This window comes from Chelonia mydas, chromosome 4 (genome assembly GCF_015237465.2).
Source record: "Chelonia mydas isolate rCheMyd1 chromosome 4, rCheMyd1.pri.v2, whole genome shotgun sequence".
Taxonomy (NCBI): domain Eukaryota; kingdom Metazoa; phylum Chordata; order Testudines; family Cheloniidae; genus Chelonia; species Chelonia mydas.
In genome coordinates this window covers 132505261-132523682 of record NC_057852.1, presented here as the reverse complement: position 1 = coordinate 132523682, position 18422 = coordinate 132505261, and the positions used below count along the sequence as shown (strand labels likewise).

Genomic DNA, 18422 nt, shown 5'->3' with positions numbered 1-18422 from the left:
TGATTCCACGGGACCCCACGGGTCTGGGTGGCACACAGTATCCAACGCTCTCTCTGCACCTCCACGGAACCAGATAAACGTTTTAACTAATGACACTAGAGTTCCTTTAACTTAATAAATTGACATTATGCTACTATTTTTTACTGAGGGTGGTGTTATGCCTTTCTCCCTTCTCTTCTATTGATATATGTATTCATTTTGCTATTATTCCTTTACGGTGGTTCACCAGGGCAGTGTTTCGCTTAGTTATTTTATATGTTCTGGTTAAGCCCCTATCTCTTATTTTGATGCTTCTATATCTATGTATCTGATCTGAAAGGCCTGCATGGAGGGCGTGCTATGCTTCTGAACATCCAGTCAGAGTCCCACCTCTACTCTACGTAGTCCTGCTCCTGGCCGGTAAATTGCAACTCCATCCTGCCAGATCAGTCAATGGCCACCTGTCAAGGTCCCTGATCTTGCACAACTTATTGATAATTAATAATAGATAATTAATAGATTATTAGTAATATATTGATAATCAATGACCAATTGATAACCAATAACTGAGAACAATTTTAACCAAGACTGCAGGTTTAGTGAGCGGGGTTTTCCAAGAGTCTCGTTTAGTTTAATCCTAACAAACCGATAAATCAGCTTTGAATTTGTTGATTCAACAGCAGTTTTAAAAATACACTAAAGATTATTGCTCAGCCAAATTCCACTTCTTACAATTAGCTCAACTGCAAAGCACCAGGGGACCCTAGCTCCCAGGTGAATCATAAGTTCTCCCTTTGGACTATCACACAGTTTTTTTTCCTACACACTGTGGACAGGTACATAAAAAGACAGGCATCCTGTTTCCTGGTGTAATTTGGTGGTCTGTAGCAGACATCAAATAACATCCCATCTTGTGCTTCATCAATCGGACATTGATCCATAAACATTCAAGATCATTTTCTTCTGAGTTATTAGTGACTTGGAAAAAGGTAATGACATTTTTTGACAAAGCTCTGGTCTACACTATGAGTTTAGGTTGAATTTAGCAGCCTTAGATCGATTTAACCCTGCACCCGTCCACTCGACGAAGCCATTTTTGTTGACTTAAAGGGCTCTTAAAATCCATTTCTGTACTCCTCCCCGACTAGGGGATTAGTGCTGAAATCGACATCACCGGGTCCAATTTGGGGTAGTGTGGACGCAATTCAACAGTATTGGCTGTATGGGGAGACGAATCCATGCTATCAGAACTCCATTCCAAAAGACGAAATGCAAAATATTTGCAAAAATCTCCAAGGGCATGATGGACAGAGGCTACAACAGGGACCCGCAGCAGTGCCGCTTGAAAATTAAGGAGCTCAGGCAAGCCTACAAAAAAACCAAAGAGGCAAACGGATGCTCCAGGTCAGAGCCCCAGACATGCCACTTCTATGATGAGCTGCATGCAATTCTAGGGGTGCCCCTAACACTACCCCACCCCGTCTGTGTATACCTGCAAGGGGGGAGTCTCATGCAACAGGGATGAGGATTTTGGGGATGAGGAAGATGATGATGAGGAGGAAGATAGTGCACAGCAGGCAAGCAGAGAAACCATTCTCCCCGACAGCCAGGAACTGTTTATCACCCTGGAGCCAATACCCTCCCAAGGCAGGCTCCTGGACCATGAACCCGGAGAAGGCACCTCTGGTGAGTGTACCTTTGTAAATATAATACATGGTTTAAAAGCAAGCATGTTTAATAATTAATTTGCCCTGAAGACTTGGGATGCATTCGCGGCCAGTACAGCTACTGGAAAAGTCTGTTAATGTGTCTGGGGATGGAGCAGAAATCCTACAGGAACATCTCCATGAGGCTCTCCTTGAGGTACTCCCAAAGCCTTTGCAAAAGGTTTCTGGGGAGTTCAGCCTTATTCCGTCCTCCATGGTAGGGCACTTTACCACGCCAGGCCAGTAGCACGTAGTCTGGAATAATTGAATAACAAAGCATAGAATCATAGAATCATAGAATATCAGGGTTGGAAGGGACCTCAGGAGGTCATCTAGTCCAACCCCCTGCTCAAAGCAGGACCAATCCCCAATCAAATCATCCCAGCCAGGGCTTTGTCAAGCCTGACCTTAAAAACTTCCAAGGAAGGAGATTCTACCACCTCCCTAGGTGACGCATTCCAGTGTTTCACCACCCTCCTAGTGAAAAAGTTTTTCCTAATATCCAACCTAAACCTCCCCCACTGCAACTTGAGACCATTACTCCTTGTCCTGTCCTCTTCTACCACTGAGAATAGTCTAGAACCATCCTCTCTGGAACCACCTCTCAGGTAGTTGAAAGCAGCTATCAAATCCCCCCTCATTCATCTCTTCTGCAGACTAAACAATCCCAGTTCCCTCAGCCTCTCCTCATAAGTCATGTGTTCCAGACCCCTAATCATTTTTGTTGCCCTTCGCTGGACTGTCTCCAATTTATCCACGTCCTTCTTGTAATGTGGGGCCCAAAACTGGACACAGTACTCCAGATGAGGCCTCACCAATGTCGAATAGAGGGGAACGATCACGTCCCTCGATCTGCTCGCTATGCCCCTACTTATACATCCCAAAATGCCATTGGCCTTCTTGGCAACAAGGGCACACTGTTGACTCATATCCAACTTCTCGTCCACTGTAACCCCTAGGTCCTTTTCTGCAGAACTGCTGCCTAGCGATTCGGTCCCTAGTCTGTAGCTGTGCATTGGGTTCTTCCGTCCTAAGTGCAGGACCCTGCACTTATCCTTATTGAACCTCATCAGGTTTCTTTTGGCCCAATCCTCCAATTTGTCTAGGTCCCTCTGTATCCTATCCCTACCCTCCAGCGTATCTACCACTCCTCCCAGTTTAGTATCATCCGCAAATTTGCTGAGAGTGCAATCCACACCATCCTCCAGATCATTTATGAAGATATTGAACAAAACCGGCCCGAGGACCGACCCCTGGGGCACTCCACTTGACACCGGCTGCCAACTAGACATGGAGCCATTGATCACTACCCGTTGAGCCCGACAATCTAGCCAACTTTCTACCCACCTTATAGTGCATTCATCCAGCCCATACTTCTTTAACTTGCTGACAAGAATACTGTGGGAGACCGTGTCAAAAGCTTTGCTAAAGTCAAGAAACAATACATCCGCTGCTTTCCCTTCATCCACAGAATCAGTAATCTCATCATAGAAGGCAATTAGATTAGTCAGGCATGACCTACACTTGGTGAATCCATGCTGACTGTTCCTGATCACTTTCCTCTCATGTAAGTGCTTCAGGATTGATTCCTTGAGGACCTACTCCATGATTTTTCCGGGGACTGAGGTGAGGCTGACTGGTCTGTAGTTCCCAGGATCCTCCTTCTTCCCTTTTTTAAAGATTGGCACTACATTACGCATGGCAGCGTATGGTCCCGGTGTTTGCTGGCATTCAAGCAACATCCGTTCTTTATCTCTCTATGTTATCCTCAGGAGAGTGATCATCCCAGAGAATTATGCGGGGGTGGGGGGTGTAGTTGGGTTTGTGCTGCACATTAACCCAAAAACCGCAGCCCCTCCTTTTAAATGGCCAACCCAACTGGTGCTTGGTATGGGAAAGGAGGGCACTGCTGTTTGAAACCATTCCCACATGTTATGAAGGTTGAAGAAGCTGAAAGATTGTGGCTTACCATTGCTGCCTGCAAGCCGAATTCTGTTGCCCGCCCCTGTGTGTGTGATCTCTCATACGAAACCGGCAGGCCCTCAATATAAAAGGCAAAATGCAGCCTTGTACCGAAAGCACATGTGCTATGTAATGTTAACAGCTTGGTTCACCGTGAAAGAGTCTACCCATTGTTCTCTAAAATGTGTCTTTTTAAATACTACTCTCCCTTTTTTTCCTCCCGCAGCTGCAAATGTTTCAACATTCCCCCTATCATCTCCGTCCCAGAGGCTAGCACAGATAAGATGGCGAAAAAAACTCACTTGCGATGAAATGTTCTCTGAGCTCATGCAGTCCTCCCACACTGAAAGATCCCAGCAGAATGCATGGAGGCAAACAATGGCAGAGTACAGGAAAGCAGAAAATGAATGCGAGGACAGGAGGGACAAGCGAGATGAGAGGTGGCAGGAGCAAGAGGAGAGGTGGCGGCAGCGTGATGAGAGGAAGCAGGATGCAATGCTGAGGCTACTGGGGGATCAAACTGATATGCTCCGGCATCTGGTGGAGCTGCAGGAAGGGCAGCAGGAGCACAGACTGCTGCTGCAGCCCCTGTGTAACTGCCCGCCCTCGTCCCCAAGTTCCATAGCCTCCTCACACAGACGTCCAAGAACACGGAGTGGGGGCCCCTCCGGGCACCCAACCACTACACCCCAGAGGACTGCCCGAGAAACAGAAGGCTGGCATTCAATAAGTTTTGAAGTGCAGTGTGACCTTGTCCTTCCCTCCTCCCCTCATCCACCACCCCACCCAGTGCTTCCCTCCTCCCCCACCCCTCCCGGGCTACCTTCGCAGTTATCCCCTTATTTATGTGATGAATTAATAAAGAATGCATGATTTTGAAACAACAATGACTTTATTGCCTCTGCAAGCAGTGATCAAAGGGGGGAGGGCATTTGGCTTACAGGGAAGTAGAGTGAACCAAGGGGGCAGGTTTTCATCAAGGAGAAACAAACAGAACTTTCACACCATAGCCTGGCCAGTCATGAAAATGGTTTTCAAAGCTTCTCTTATGCGCAGCGCGCCCCACTGTGCTCTTCTAATCGCCCTGGTGTCTGGCTGCACTTAATCAGTGGCCAGGCGATTTGCTTCAAGCTCCCACCCTGCCATAAATGTCTCCCCCTTACTCTCACAGATATTGTGGAGCACACAGCAAGCAGCAATAACGATAGGAATATTGGTTTCGCTGATGTCTAACCGAGTCACTAAACTGCGCCAGTGCGCTTTTAAATGTCCAAATGCACATTCTACCAACATTCTGCACTTGCTAAGCCTGTAGTTGAACAGCTCCTGACTACCGTCCAGGGTGCCTGTGTACGGCTTCATGAGCCATGGCATTAAGGGGTAGGACATTCCCAAAGGTTATTTTCTGGTCTGGGAAATAAGTCCCTTCCTGCAGCTTTTGAAACAGACCAGAGTTCCTGAAGATGCGAGCATCATGCACCTTTCCCGGCCATCATATTGATGTCGGTGAAACGTCCCTTATGATCCACCAGTGCTTGCAGCACCATTGAAAAGTACCCCTTGCGGTTTTTGTACTGGCTGCCAAGGTGGTCCTGTCCCAAGACAGGGATATGTGTTCTGTCTATTGCCCTACCACAGTTAGGGAATCCCATTGCAGCAAAGCCATCCATTATGACCTGCACATTTTCCAGAGTCACTACCCTTGATAGCAACAGCTCAGTGATTGCATTCGCTACTTGGATCACAGCAGCCCCCACAGTAGATTTACCCACTCCAAAATGATTCCTGACTGACCGGTAGCTGTCTGGCATTGCAAGCTTCCAGAGGGCTATCACCACTCACTTGTGAACTGTGAGGGCTGCTCTCATCTTGGTATTCTTGTGCTTCAGGGCAGGGGAAAGCAAGTCACAAAGTTCCATGAAAGTGCCCTTACGCATGCGAAAGTTTCCCAGCCACTGGGAATCATCCCAGACCTGCAACACAATGCAGTCCCACCAGTCTGTACTTGTTTCCCAGGCTCAGAATCGGCATTCCACGGCATGAGCCTGCCCCATTGCCACCAGGATGTCCAAATTGCCAGGGCCCATGCTTTGAGAGAAGTCTGTGTCCATGTCCTCATCACTCTCGTCACCGCGCTGCCGTCACCTCCTCGCCTGCTTTTGCAGGTTCTGGTTCTGCACATATTGCAGGGTAATTCGCGAGGTGTTTACAATGCTCATAAGGGCGGCGGTGATCTGAGCGGGCTCCATGCTTGCCGTGGTATGTCATCTACAGGAGAGCAGGAGAGAAGAGTTGCAGCAGAAGCGGTGGCTGACGACAGATGCCACGAGAATAGATATTTATAGAGAACGACGAGAGGCCCTGCGAGGTGGATTCATGAGAGCAGGAGAGCAGAGTTGCAGCGGAAGCGGTGGAGGATGATGGTTAGCACCGCGCACATTTCCCGAGGAAGAACACACGTACCTGGGAGCCCATGACAGACAACATGGAGAAATTCGCTATTGAGACAATAGCAGAGCAAAGTTGCAGCAGACGCGGTGTATGACGACGGTGAGCAGTCCTACTGCACTGTCTGCTGCCAGCACCACCCAGGACACAACAGCGGCGGTGCCAGTGAGGTGAGCTGTGCAGGCTGCATGCTTGCCGTGGTATGGAGTCTGTGCGGAAAAAAGGCACGAAACAATTGTCTGCCACTGCTTTCACGGAGGGAGAGGCGACTGACGACATGTACCCAAAACCACCCACGACAATGTTTCTGCCCCATCAGGCACTGGGAGCTTAACCCAGAGTTCCAATGGGTGGCGGAGACTGCGGGAACTGGGGGATAGCTACCTACAGTGCACCGCTCCGTAAGTCGATGCCAGCCACGGTAATGAGGACACACTCCGCCGACTTAAGGCGCTTAGTGTGGACGTACGCAACCGACTGTATAAAATCGATTTCTAATAATCAACTTCTATAAAATCAACCTAATTTTGTAGTTTAGACATACCCAAAGAGTCCTATTCTCCCTCCTCGTTTGCCCACTCCGTCCTTCCTAAGTGGGTTATAACCATTGATTTTAGCACTCCAGTTGTGCGCATCGCCTCACCAGAGTTCAGTAGTACCAACTAGCCTGAATGTATACACCTAAATGAGCAATTCCAATTCCCTTTGTTTGTTACCCAGACTCACAGCATTGGTGTAAAGGCAATTAATGAATTTCCTCTCTTCATGTCCTTTGGTTCCTTGATTAATTTTGTTCTCAACATCTTGCTTCTTTACTATAGGATTGTGCATATCTTCCCTCTTTTTATCCTACCCTTTTGTTATTAGTTTAACACTCTCTCGACTACTCTAGCCAACTTGTCCCCAAAGAGCTTTGTTTCCATTCTACTGAGGTGGAGGCCATCCAAACTATAAAGTCCCCTCTCCCTACAGAAGGTGGACCTATGCTCCACAAAACCAAAACCCTCCACCACTTACCTAGTCAGGGCTTCACTTTCAGAATATTCTGCCTTCTGTCTTCCTTTGCTTGCGGGACAGGAAGGATCTCAGAGAAGATTGTTTGGTCATTCTAACCCTCTGGCCAATTCCCAGGAGCTAAAATAGCTGCAATGACCCTTGATGGATAGACTGTAAAACATAGAAACCAGAATCTAAACATAAATAAACAAATGACTGAAACTCTGTCAAAAACAAGCCAAAGTGTAGTTGTCCCTAGAGCTTCAGAATGGCAGCAGGTAACCTTCCTGGCCAGGTATGTCTGCTCTGTTCAACAAATCAGGCGTGTTCTTCTGGCAATGCTTCCTGTGTTCAGTAGAATGTACTGTCTGTTCCCAGTTACAAATTAATAGATTGTTCAGGCCAGAAGGAACCATTACAATCATCTCACCTGACCTCCTGCATAGCACAGGCCAAAGAAACTCACCCAGTGATTCCTGCATCAAGCCTTTAACCTCTGTTCGAGCTAGAGCATATATAATTTAAAGATACCCAGTCTTGACTGAGACTGGAAGTGATGCAGAATCCACCCTCTCCATAGGCAATTTTTTTCCAGTGGTTAATAACCCTCACTGTTAAAAATCATGCCTTATTTCTAGTTTGAATTTGTCTCACTTCACCTTCCAGCTGTTGGATCTTATGACTTTTTCAGTTCAAGAGCTGTCTGTCAAAAATCTCTTCCCAGATACTAAGAAGTAGCCTTTTTAAACAGCAATCTGTGAAGGGAAAAACTCAATAGAAACATGAAAACATCCCACATGAATTGCAGTGTGCTAAAGGATGGATTGTGGTGTAGTAGTCACTGGAGGGCTGGGCTCCTGGGTTCTATTACTGCAGTAACTCTACCATTGATGTTACATGTATTGATATAGTGTACCTGGATTTTCAGAAAGCCTTTTACAAAGTCCGACACCAAAGACTCTTTAGCAAAGTAAGCGGTCATGGGATAAGAGGGAAGGTCTTCTCACGGATCAGTAGCTGGTTAGTAAACAAGGGGTAGGAATAAATGGTCCATTTTCACAATAGAAAGAGGTAAATAGTAAGCCCCTCTCCCCAGAATCTGTACTGGGACCTGTGTTATTCAACATATTCATTAATGCTGTGGAAAAAATGGTGAACAATGAAGTGGCAAGCTTTGCAGACGATATGAAACTAGTCAAGATAGTTAAGTCCAAAGCAAACTGTGAGAAGTTACAGAAAGATCTCACAAAACTGGGTGACTGGGCAACAAAATGGCAGATAAAATTCAATATTGATAAGTGCAAAGTAATGCACATTGGAAAAAATAATCCCAACTATACATATATAATGATGGGATCTCAGTTAACTGTTATCATTCAAGAAAGAGATCTTGGAATCACAATTGATAGTTCTCTGAAACTTTATCTCAATGCACGGCAGCTTTTCCTAATAGAAAATAAGACAGAAAATATCCAAATTCCACTATATAAATCCATGATGTGCCCACACCGTGAATACTGCATGCTTTTCTGGTCCCATCTCAAAAAAGATATGATGGAACTGGAAAAGATTCAGAGAAGTGTAACAAAGATGATCAAAGGTATGGAACGGCTTCCATACAGGAAGAAACCAAAACAAGTATGGCTCTTCAACTTAGAAAAGAAATGAGTTAAGGGGTATGATAAAGGTCTATCAAATCATGAATGGTGTGAAAAAAGTTAATAGAGAAATGTTATTTACCATTTCACACAGTACAAAAACTAGGGGTCACTGATTAAATTAATAGGTAGCAGTTTTAATACTAACAAGAGGAAGTACTTTTTCACACAACACACAACTAATCTGTGGAACTCATTGCCATGGGCTATTGTGGTGGCCCACAGTTCAAAAAAGAAATGGATAAGTTCCTCAGTAGTTGTTAGCCAATATGATCAGGGACACATCCCAATGCTTGGGGCAACCCTAGACCTCTGACTACCAGAAGTGGAAAACAGGAGTGGATCACTCTATAATTGCCCTGTTCTGTACATTTGCCCTGAAGCTCTGGTATAGGCCACTGTCGGAGACAAGATACTGGGCAAGATGGACCACAATCTGACCTGGTATAGCAGTTGTTATGTTCTTATAGGTAAGATATCCCGCGGTGCAGTGTCATTAGTATTCGTGAGAACTCTCACCAATGGATCCTTTACCATCAACTTCAAAAGCCTACCTCATTGTTAGAGTGACTTCTCATGTCTTGGCTCAGGGAAGGGAGCACACTGTCCTGTTGTCTTCCTGTCCCTTCCAGAATGTTGTTTCAATTCTTCTGAGTACTGAATCCCCAACAAAGACTGTCCATCTTCCTTGGACTGTTGGAGAACTCTCTGTGGGCACACGTGCCTTTCTTACAGATTAGGCCAAGCTGCCATCCACAGGTGGGTCCTGTATATCTCTCTGTACTCTTGGACCAGCTGGATCCTGAGAGGTATCTTCCATAGTTTCCACTTTGAGGACCTGGTATGAATTGGAAACTTTTAGTGGAGTGGAATTCCTCCTCTTCTCTCTGGTGGCTACGGCCTACCCATCCTCCTCTGCCTCCAGCTGTGAAGAATACCAACATGACCTCTTGTCTCTGGTGGTTATGAATTGCCACACCTCCGCTATGACTTCCCATCTGTCTGATTCTTTGGTGGCCAGCTCCTTTCTTCCTTGAATCTGGGGACTGATGTTTTCTGACTAGGAACTCTTCAGCTTCTCTGATTCTCAGTAGTGTCTCTACTTGCCCCTCCTGTCCAAAATCTTTTCCTCCAGCACAGCCACCAACCTGCACTTCATGCACAGGATATCCCTTCTGACTTCAGGCAGGAAAGAAAACTTGGCTCATCTGTTGCAGGTGAAGACCATTGTCCTGATGCTGGACATCTTGATACTTCACATAGAGCTGAACTTGAAAGGAAAGCCTCTCACATTGCCTCTCCAAATGCTCTCCAAATGTCTCCTGTTTGTGGCCTCTGTTCATGGCTCTGAAGTTCACCTAGCAAATGCCTTTTTAAACCAAGCCACCCTGCTTTCCTCAGCTCCTCTCCTTACTCTCAGGGAGGCGATAAACTACTCAGAGACTTCAAACAGCAGCTCCAAAGATCAGAGCCTCCTGGCCTTTACCATAGGCACCAACAAACAAGACCTCTCTCATCTGCAGACTCTGTGCTTGGAGGCACAATCAAAAAACCCACCGATGGACCAAACGCAACACTCACCAAGTCCTGCTGCCTCCAAACACAGTCCAAACTGCACCGTCCAAAACTCTCCTATTAGCTGCTGCTGCTAACAGCTCTCAGGTTCACCTAGCAAGTGATTCATTTTTATAGCAAGTCACGGTGCTTTCACACCTTCTTTCGGAAGGCTATATTGTACTAGATATCTCAGGCTGATGTTTAGCCTACATTTTCCTTATCTTCTTCCCGGTTGCTTCCAATTATATGTCCTGCACCTGCTAAGTATTTATGGTTTGTACCTTTCAGCCATCACTTATAGGGTCATGAGGTTCCCACTCAGATAAGCGATGGCTCTCCTTTTCTTTGTTTAGAAAGCAATCCCTTCAGCTCCTTAATCATTACTGTTGAGTGTCTCTGCACTTCCTTGGCTCTGTCTGCCTCTTTCTGGTAATGAGATGTCCTGAACTGAACACAGACAGGGACAATCAGCTGCTTGATGTGTAGCAGGACGCCTCCACGTGAACAGGCCCAGTTCACATCTTCACAGAGTCAGCAGCTTTCGTATTGAATGAAAGGTTAGAATCTACAAAACTCAGCAACCGTTGGGAAAAGTAGCTAAATATGGATTTTCCATGCCCTCACCAATTTCTCTTACCTCTGTTAAATGCATTGGACTAGTCCTATTGTTGTTTTGCCATTGATTTCAATGGGCCCAGAGTTTGGCTGTTTCCTTCCTCAATAAAAGCAGTATCGTATTTTCAAAATGGAATGACATAAGCAGACTTTTGTCACAGAGCTTATCATCCCCCTGTCCTTTCTCTGTAGTCTTTGTGTAATAAGCTCTGCACTAGTACCTGAGCCTAAAGAAAGATAAACAGAGCTGGTATTAAACAATGCACACAAAGCTATTTCCTGCTGCAGTGAATCACTCCAGATGGTTCAGAATTCTCAGCTCATTGGATGTGGCTTAGATACTACCATTAACATTACTATGGATGGCTTCTCTTGCCTTGTCCTTCCTTTACTCTTTCTCTGCTACAATCTGCTGCCTTTTTGCTCAGCATCCCTTATGCCTGGAAGAGACTCCCTGTTTCATCAAGCCAGGCATCCGACACTCCTCCTGTGAATTCCTCCTTCATTCCATTACCCTTTCATGACTGATATTTACTCTTTATGCCAGCCACTCATGCAAGTGTGCACGGTCTTATCTTTGCCCAATAAAACAAAAATTCCAGTACTAGCCTGATGCATTTGCAATGATGAATTCCTCCCTGGTGGGACTCCATTTAAGTTACTGGGATACCACTGAGGACAATTTAACCGACTATCTTTGCTATTCCATCCTCTTCCCCTCTCTGCACTGCAAATATCTTAATTAAGCTCTTTGGGGCAGAGATGCGTCATCTTATACATACAAGGCACCAGACCCACCTTATGGTGTAGTATAAATAAATAATAACAAATCAACTTGTTGGTGTGTCTCCAAGTATGCGGAGCCAGGGGAAGTTAGTACAGCACTGTAGTAGCACTCAGGCAATGTGCGAGTATGCCCAATCTGCTTTATTATCATTAGTTCGTATTTGTTTAAACACAATGTGCTGTACAGGACAGAATTCCTGCGCCAAGGAGCTTACTGCATAGATGTCAAGAAAGAATTGGTAACCCACAGGAGGGAATTAACTTGTAGCTTAATTTAATTTTTTTTTATTATTATTTGTTTCATCATCATCATCATCATCATCTCATTTCTTGAAGGCAACTTAGAGATTGAGCGTTTAGGAAGGATTTGAACAAGTAGAAGTTGGAGGCCAATGGGAAGTGGGACAACATTCAATGCAAAAGGGCAGCAGTGGCAGAAGGAAACAAACAGGACTTCTAGGTTAGCACCCTTGGCAGAGAGAAGCTGGTGGGAAAACATGGAAAGAGACACTCAATTCTACAAGCCGTGGGAGAATTTTTCAAGGCCTTGAAAAGGGAGAACATTACTTTATGCTCTAGGCAAGGAGAGAGGAAGGCTGGTCTTATGGTTAAGGCACTAGGTTGAGACTCAGAACAGCTATGTTCAGTTCTCACCTCTGTCTCAGCCTCTCTGTGTGATGCTGGGAAAGACAATTTATCTGTGCCTCAGTTCCCAACCTGTCAAATGGGCATAATAATACCTAACTTTCTCTTTCTTGTCCATTTATATTGCATGCTTTTCAAGACAGGGACTGCTTCTTATTATGTTTACATACAGTGCCTAGCACAATGAGGCCCCAATCTCAGTTGAGGAATCTAGGCCCTACTGCAATTACCAGTAGGAATACTAATAAAGGGTGCTAGTAAACTTGTTCAAAGAGGGGAGTGAAATCATCAGATCAACAGGTGAGAATGATCATTTAGATTTTGGAGAGCCTGGAGAAGGGTGATTTGGGAATTATGGAAGTTGGTGAGAAGAAGGTTGCAGTAATGAGGGGGGAGATAATTAGGGCGTGAAGAAGCAAGCATTTTAGCTGTGAAGAAAGGTAGGCAGGGTCATATTTTAGATATACTGCAGGCAGCAGTGGTTTGATATGTGCCTGCAATCTCTAGGACAAGATTAAAACATGGCTGATGATTACCTAGGCATGTGTGCATTCTCAGGGGAGAAACACACCAATTAATGAGAAATATTGAACCTAGAGTCTATCTCAGCCCTCAAGACCTAATACCGATATTGGCAAGATGGATCATTAAAAGCAACACCTTTTGGCTTGATTTGCACAGCACCTGGAAGCAAAGGCGGCATGAAGATGGATGTGTTTGTTAAAAAGGAAAAGAGATTTCAAATGTCACTGTGAGGGTGGGGGTGGGGGCGGGGATGAGGGGGGAGAAATAGCACCTTCCTAGTCCTGTGATGTGCCCACAAATATATATATATTAGAAAAAGAAAAGGAGAAAGCTTTCTTCATTAATACTGGAAGCCCACAGACTGCTGAAAAGTGGCCCATGTTTTGGCTTCCTCAGAATAGACAATCTGCTGATAGAAATCTGTTGAGGGCTACACCACAATTACAAAAATTACTCATATCCACACCCTATCCTGACTGCTTAACTCCATTCCACCACACACAGCCTGCTCCCCATAATTCTGTTTGGCAGGGGGCAATCTTACTCTGTATTTGTTAACAATGAGATATTAGCATTTAGGACACGTGAGATTTTCCTCACGTATAACATTTGCACCCTGTTACCTAAGCCCAGATTTCAAAGAGAGTTAGGTACCTAAATACCTATGAGACTCTGGGACAAAATGTCTGGGTGTTTTTAATCAGAAAATAAAGCCTCCCAAATATGAAGTGGGGAGATTTTCCAAAGTGCCACAGGAAGCTAAGAGATCTTTTATCGGCCATGGGACATGTGCTCTTAAATCAGTCAGTCAGTCAGTCAGTCAGTCAGTCAGTCATTCATTCATTCTCCAGCTCACGAAGCACAGAATGCATACTTCAGATCACTCATTTCCAGAGAGCCCTGTGTGCTGCCAGTGTTGCAACCTGCTCTATTTTAAGGCAGAGTTGAGCGAGATCAGAAAGACACAACATCCCTTCAGAGTGTGTGCAAGGTTGTCCACAAGATCTTCTCCAACCAGCTTGAGTTGGCTCAAATGCATAAAGTTGGTGGATTGGCATATGAAGCAGATGGCGAAGCCACCTAATCCGGTATTGAATCATTTGGGAAGACATTGGAGGCTGGTTAGTCTGACACCAGACATCTTCCTTTGTAACGTGATGAAACCATCATATGCATTCAATACATCTCTTAAATCCCTTACATCATGTTTAAAATCTCCCCATAAGTGAAACTGGACGTTGGTGGGACTCAAGAATTGTCTTCTTTGGGACCTAACTGGAATCCTTGTTCAACTGCTTCTCTTCTATTCAGTGTTGTTTTCATGACTGTCCCATTCATGAAGATGGCATTACTGAAGCTCCTGAGTGTTTGGAGGCAGCTCTTACAACTTGAGGAAATCTCCTAGCAGTCCAGGTCTCGGCCAAAAAGCCTATGGTTATTTTAGTCTTACAGAAACGCTGTCTGGAATTCTTCCTATCCCCCACCCCCTTGGACCCACTGACTCACTACTTCTCCTTAAACAATCGTTCTAATACCTAATTCTAATACCTTACCTAGCTTAACTGGCATAATGATCTACCAACAGTAAAGCCCTTTGAAGATGAACGGTGCTATGGAAATGTTGAACAGACTGCCTAGCCCACACTGTCCTGGGCATGACCAACTCCTGGTCTAAAAGGAGGATTTTCATTCCAGATAATCCCAAAGAGCTGTACAGACTGCAGACAGTCTTTAACTGTTGCCTGAGCAATTGCAGAATGGTGCTCGAATGTGTATCTGGCCTTTTGAAAGGCAGATGCTGCTGCTTATGGAATCATTTGGAAGCAGCAGAAAAAATGTCTCAACCATTATGGCTGTGTGCTGTGTTCTGCACAATAGTTGTGAGACCAAGGGGTAAGTATTACCGATGGGCGGGAAGCTAAGGTGCAGAGTCTTGCTCCGTGGTTCGAGCAACCAGCAAGGCATCCCATAGAGAACACTTACACCCAGGGGAATATTGTTTATATTTTTAGTCTCATGCTTGAGCATGCGTAGATGTATAGCCAGCTGCCAGTCTGCATTTGTACCTCAGTGGAGAGCAGCATTGTTTGTGCCTTGACCGGGCATGCAATGTCTATTTATACCTCGTATAAAATATGAACAGTAGCCAAACTTCTTTTCCTGTAACTGTCTCAGTAAACTGTTGTATGTCGCACAAATGTGGACTCCTCTGTGCTAACCCCCAAATGCTTTTGTTTTGCTTGTAACCATGAAGCTGGACCTCAAAAAAACCATTCTTGATGCTTAATTATTATATTTGCTCTTTTTAGATCTAGCAATTTATCACTACACTCTTGAATGAACTCATGCAGGGAAATGATAAAAGACAAAAACACCCTATCACCTGTGGGTGAACAGTTTTCACAAAGCGATCACTCTGTATCTGACCTCTGAGTTCTCATCCTCAAAGGAAACCTGCACCACACGTTCAAAAGACGAGCCTGGGGGCTTAAATTCAAAACTTTGCTAGACACTAAAAACCATGGTCTTAATAAAGACACTAGATTTATGGCTTATTACGCCAATCTGTAACCTACTAATCCCCCTTTTTTGTCCTACGACTAGAGGGGTGCTAATGGGCCACTTCAACGTGAATGGTCCTTTAGAATATGTGCTAACTACTTATGCTAAACTATCTGTTCTATCTTGTATTTAACGCTGACAATTGGAGTACATTTCCCAGACCTGAAGAAGAGCTTTGTGTAGCTCGAAAGCTTGTCTCTGTCATGAACAGAAGTTGGTCCAATAAAAGATATTACCTCACCCACCTTGTCTCTCTAATAGATCTTTTGATGGCATTCTTGAAGGGATGACTAGTATCCCCTGGGAAAGTGATGAAAATGTCAAGGATATGTGAGAAACAGGCAACCTGCCATTGCTAAGATGAATTCATTGACTTGTTCTATTTTGCTTTGGAGAACGAAGCTTATTTCCAATGGTGAATGTTCACTACTATACAGAAGAACAATGTGCCCACGCTGGAATCTTTCTGCTTTTAAACTACCGCGGATGCTTCTTTGACAAATCCACTGACAAGTCTGGCACCAATACCAAATAAACTGCTAGAAAACCTGAAAGCAATCAGCTGGAATGTGAAATATTCTTCAAACCAAACCTAACTCTATGGTTCACTATCATGGGACCACAACCTTGTAACTACATCCTGCCAGTGAGCCTTGTGTAAAGCATCCCGACTGGAAACGTTGGGAAATGCTGCATAAAAATTAGTTGCCAGAATAGAGCCAAAAAATTGGCTTGTGATAAAGTTCTTCATGCTTAGAGTTTGGAGGAGTGATACAGCATCTGTTATAATGAAGAACAGGGGCTAAATTGAAGAGTAATGACACCCTTACTTTTGCAAAGTGCTTTGATGTCTATGGGAGAAGAGTGCTGTGTACGTGCTGAGTGTTAGTTCAGTTAACGTTGCAGGGAAGCTACAAGAGCTGCTCTTTTCTTCTCTCCCTCCCTCCAGATAAGACATACCCAAGGTTCTCATTATTTGTGATTAAGATTCCAAGTTAGCTTTGTTAGAGCAGGAGTGCTAGCCTCAATATGCTGGCAAAATTCCAAATGGAGAATTACTCTGTGCCAATCTAAATTCCTCCTGAAATTTATATTGGATAAAGCACTTCTCACTTCGCAGAGTTACTGTTCTAAGAGTGCTGTCCTCGAAACCAGCAGTAGCTGCTTTTCAGTTTGGGGAAGGGGGGTAAATAATCCTCATAGAAATCTAATTTTTAATGAGTGCTTTGGGATCTTGGACTTCAAGGCGCTATGCCCAGTATAGTAAATGTCAAATATGTTTTTCATTTATTACGTGCATGGAATAAAATCCTATAGTACAAAAAAGTCCATCAAATGTGTGGTTTCAATGAGCAATGTAACCACAGGCGCTGGGGGAAAATATGCTTTGGGCAATTCACATTTTCTTTCAAAAAAATTAATTATATCAACATTCTGCTCCATAAATAGCTTTTAATGAAATGACATTTAAAATGTGTATGATGCATATAAATATAAACAGCTGTTCACCTGCTGAAAATTCCATGAGCAAAAAATCCAAGCCAGATGAACTGAAATTAATAAAAAGCTGTGAACTTCCTTGAAATGTGTTTTAAAAGTTTCCAGTTAAGTAAATAATTAATTGGTATGAGTTTCTGCTTCAGTTCAGCAATATAAACTTTTGGAGCATAGTATACATGTCCTTTACTTACTAATGATTCTCAGCGCATCAAAGCCCACCTGTTAGGATGACCAGATGTCCCAATTTTATAGGGACAGTCCCGATATTCAGGGCTTTGTCTTAAATAGGCGCCTATTACCCTCCAACCCCTGTCCTGATTTTTCACATTTGCTATCTGGTCACCTGTGTTAGGTAAGGCAGAACAGCTGAAGAGAATATGTAAACACCACAATAAAACTGACAGTAAGGATACATTAAGGTGTTCAGGGATCTAGGGCAGTGTTCCCAGAATATAGTCCTGGCATTATTGCTTGTTGTCAGCAGAATGCTGGTTAGTCACATGGTGTTGGCTGTTGTCCTTGTTTCCAACTGATAACTCACAGTAGAATAAGCTAACAGTACAGTAAAAAGTTTCCTACTGTGTTTTTTTCACAGAATCTCAAAGATGTTACTCAGTCACCGGTGGGAAGAGGAAGTGGTTCATGAAATCATGAAAGGGAGGGGAGTTGGTCTACGAGACAAAGAAAAAAAATGAAGAAAAGAAACAATGAAAAAAATCCTGCACGTCATTCATTGTAACGTATTCAGTTGCAAAATCGGAAACGGAGAAAAAGAGGGGAAGGAGTAGAAGGAACATACTTTTTTAAAACCTGAAATTTTCAAACATTAAAAATTTCCATGAAAAGCCTGAAATATGTGGAAGGGTAATTACTTCAAACTTTTCCCCAGGTTTTTTTTTTTTTTTCCCCCTGACCAGTTCTGTGTATTTCTGTTGCAGGAAGGATTGTTTGTAAACAATTTCAAGTGTACACGTTAGCTGAGGTGTTCAAAGTCTGCCACTGCTGGGCTTTACATTTTTCTCCATACCCACACTGACTGCAGCCAGCTGCTTTTCCAGCACCTTTTGGCTCTGAGGGCCCAGGCCTTTGACATGATGGCACCTCAAGCCCCAGTTTAGCTCTTCTGAGGAAAGGAGCGAGATCTATTTCAGCAGCTATGTCCAGAAACATCTGCCCAATGGTACAGATCCACATTAGATCGGACCAAATTTTTCATGCAATAGGGTTTTTTTTTGCTGGAAAATGCAGATTTGGGTCAAGCAAAAGTATTCACAAATTTGGGTAGATTTTTGGCAAATAGTTTTTGTCCAAAAAAATAAAAAAAATCAGAAATATCAAGATTCATTTGTTATTTCCCAAGCAAAACGTTTAAACGTTTCATTTCAAAAAAATGTTTCCTTTTTGGAATTTTCCCTAAGTTTTGTTTAAAAACACATTTTATAATGTTAACAGCTCTTGCCCCCCAAAAAGTATCTTTTTTTTT

General features: G+C 44.0%; 1 long non-coding RNA gene across 1 annotated transcript in view; it reads left to right on the top strand.

Moving 5' to 3' along the window:
• The window catches only part of LOC119566154, a 112986-nt gene extending 95339 nt beyond the window's left edge, over nt 1-17647 (top strand). Inside the window, exon 3 of the long non-coding RNA XR_005225262.2 lies at nt 17535-17647. This is a non-coding gene — a long non-coding RNA (uncharacterized LOC119566154). The remainder of the gene's footprint in view (nt 1-17534) is intronic.
• The last annotated feature ends 775 nt before the right edge of the window (nt 17648-18422 follow it).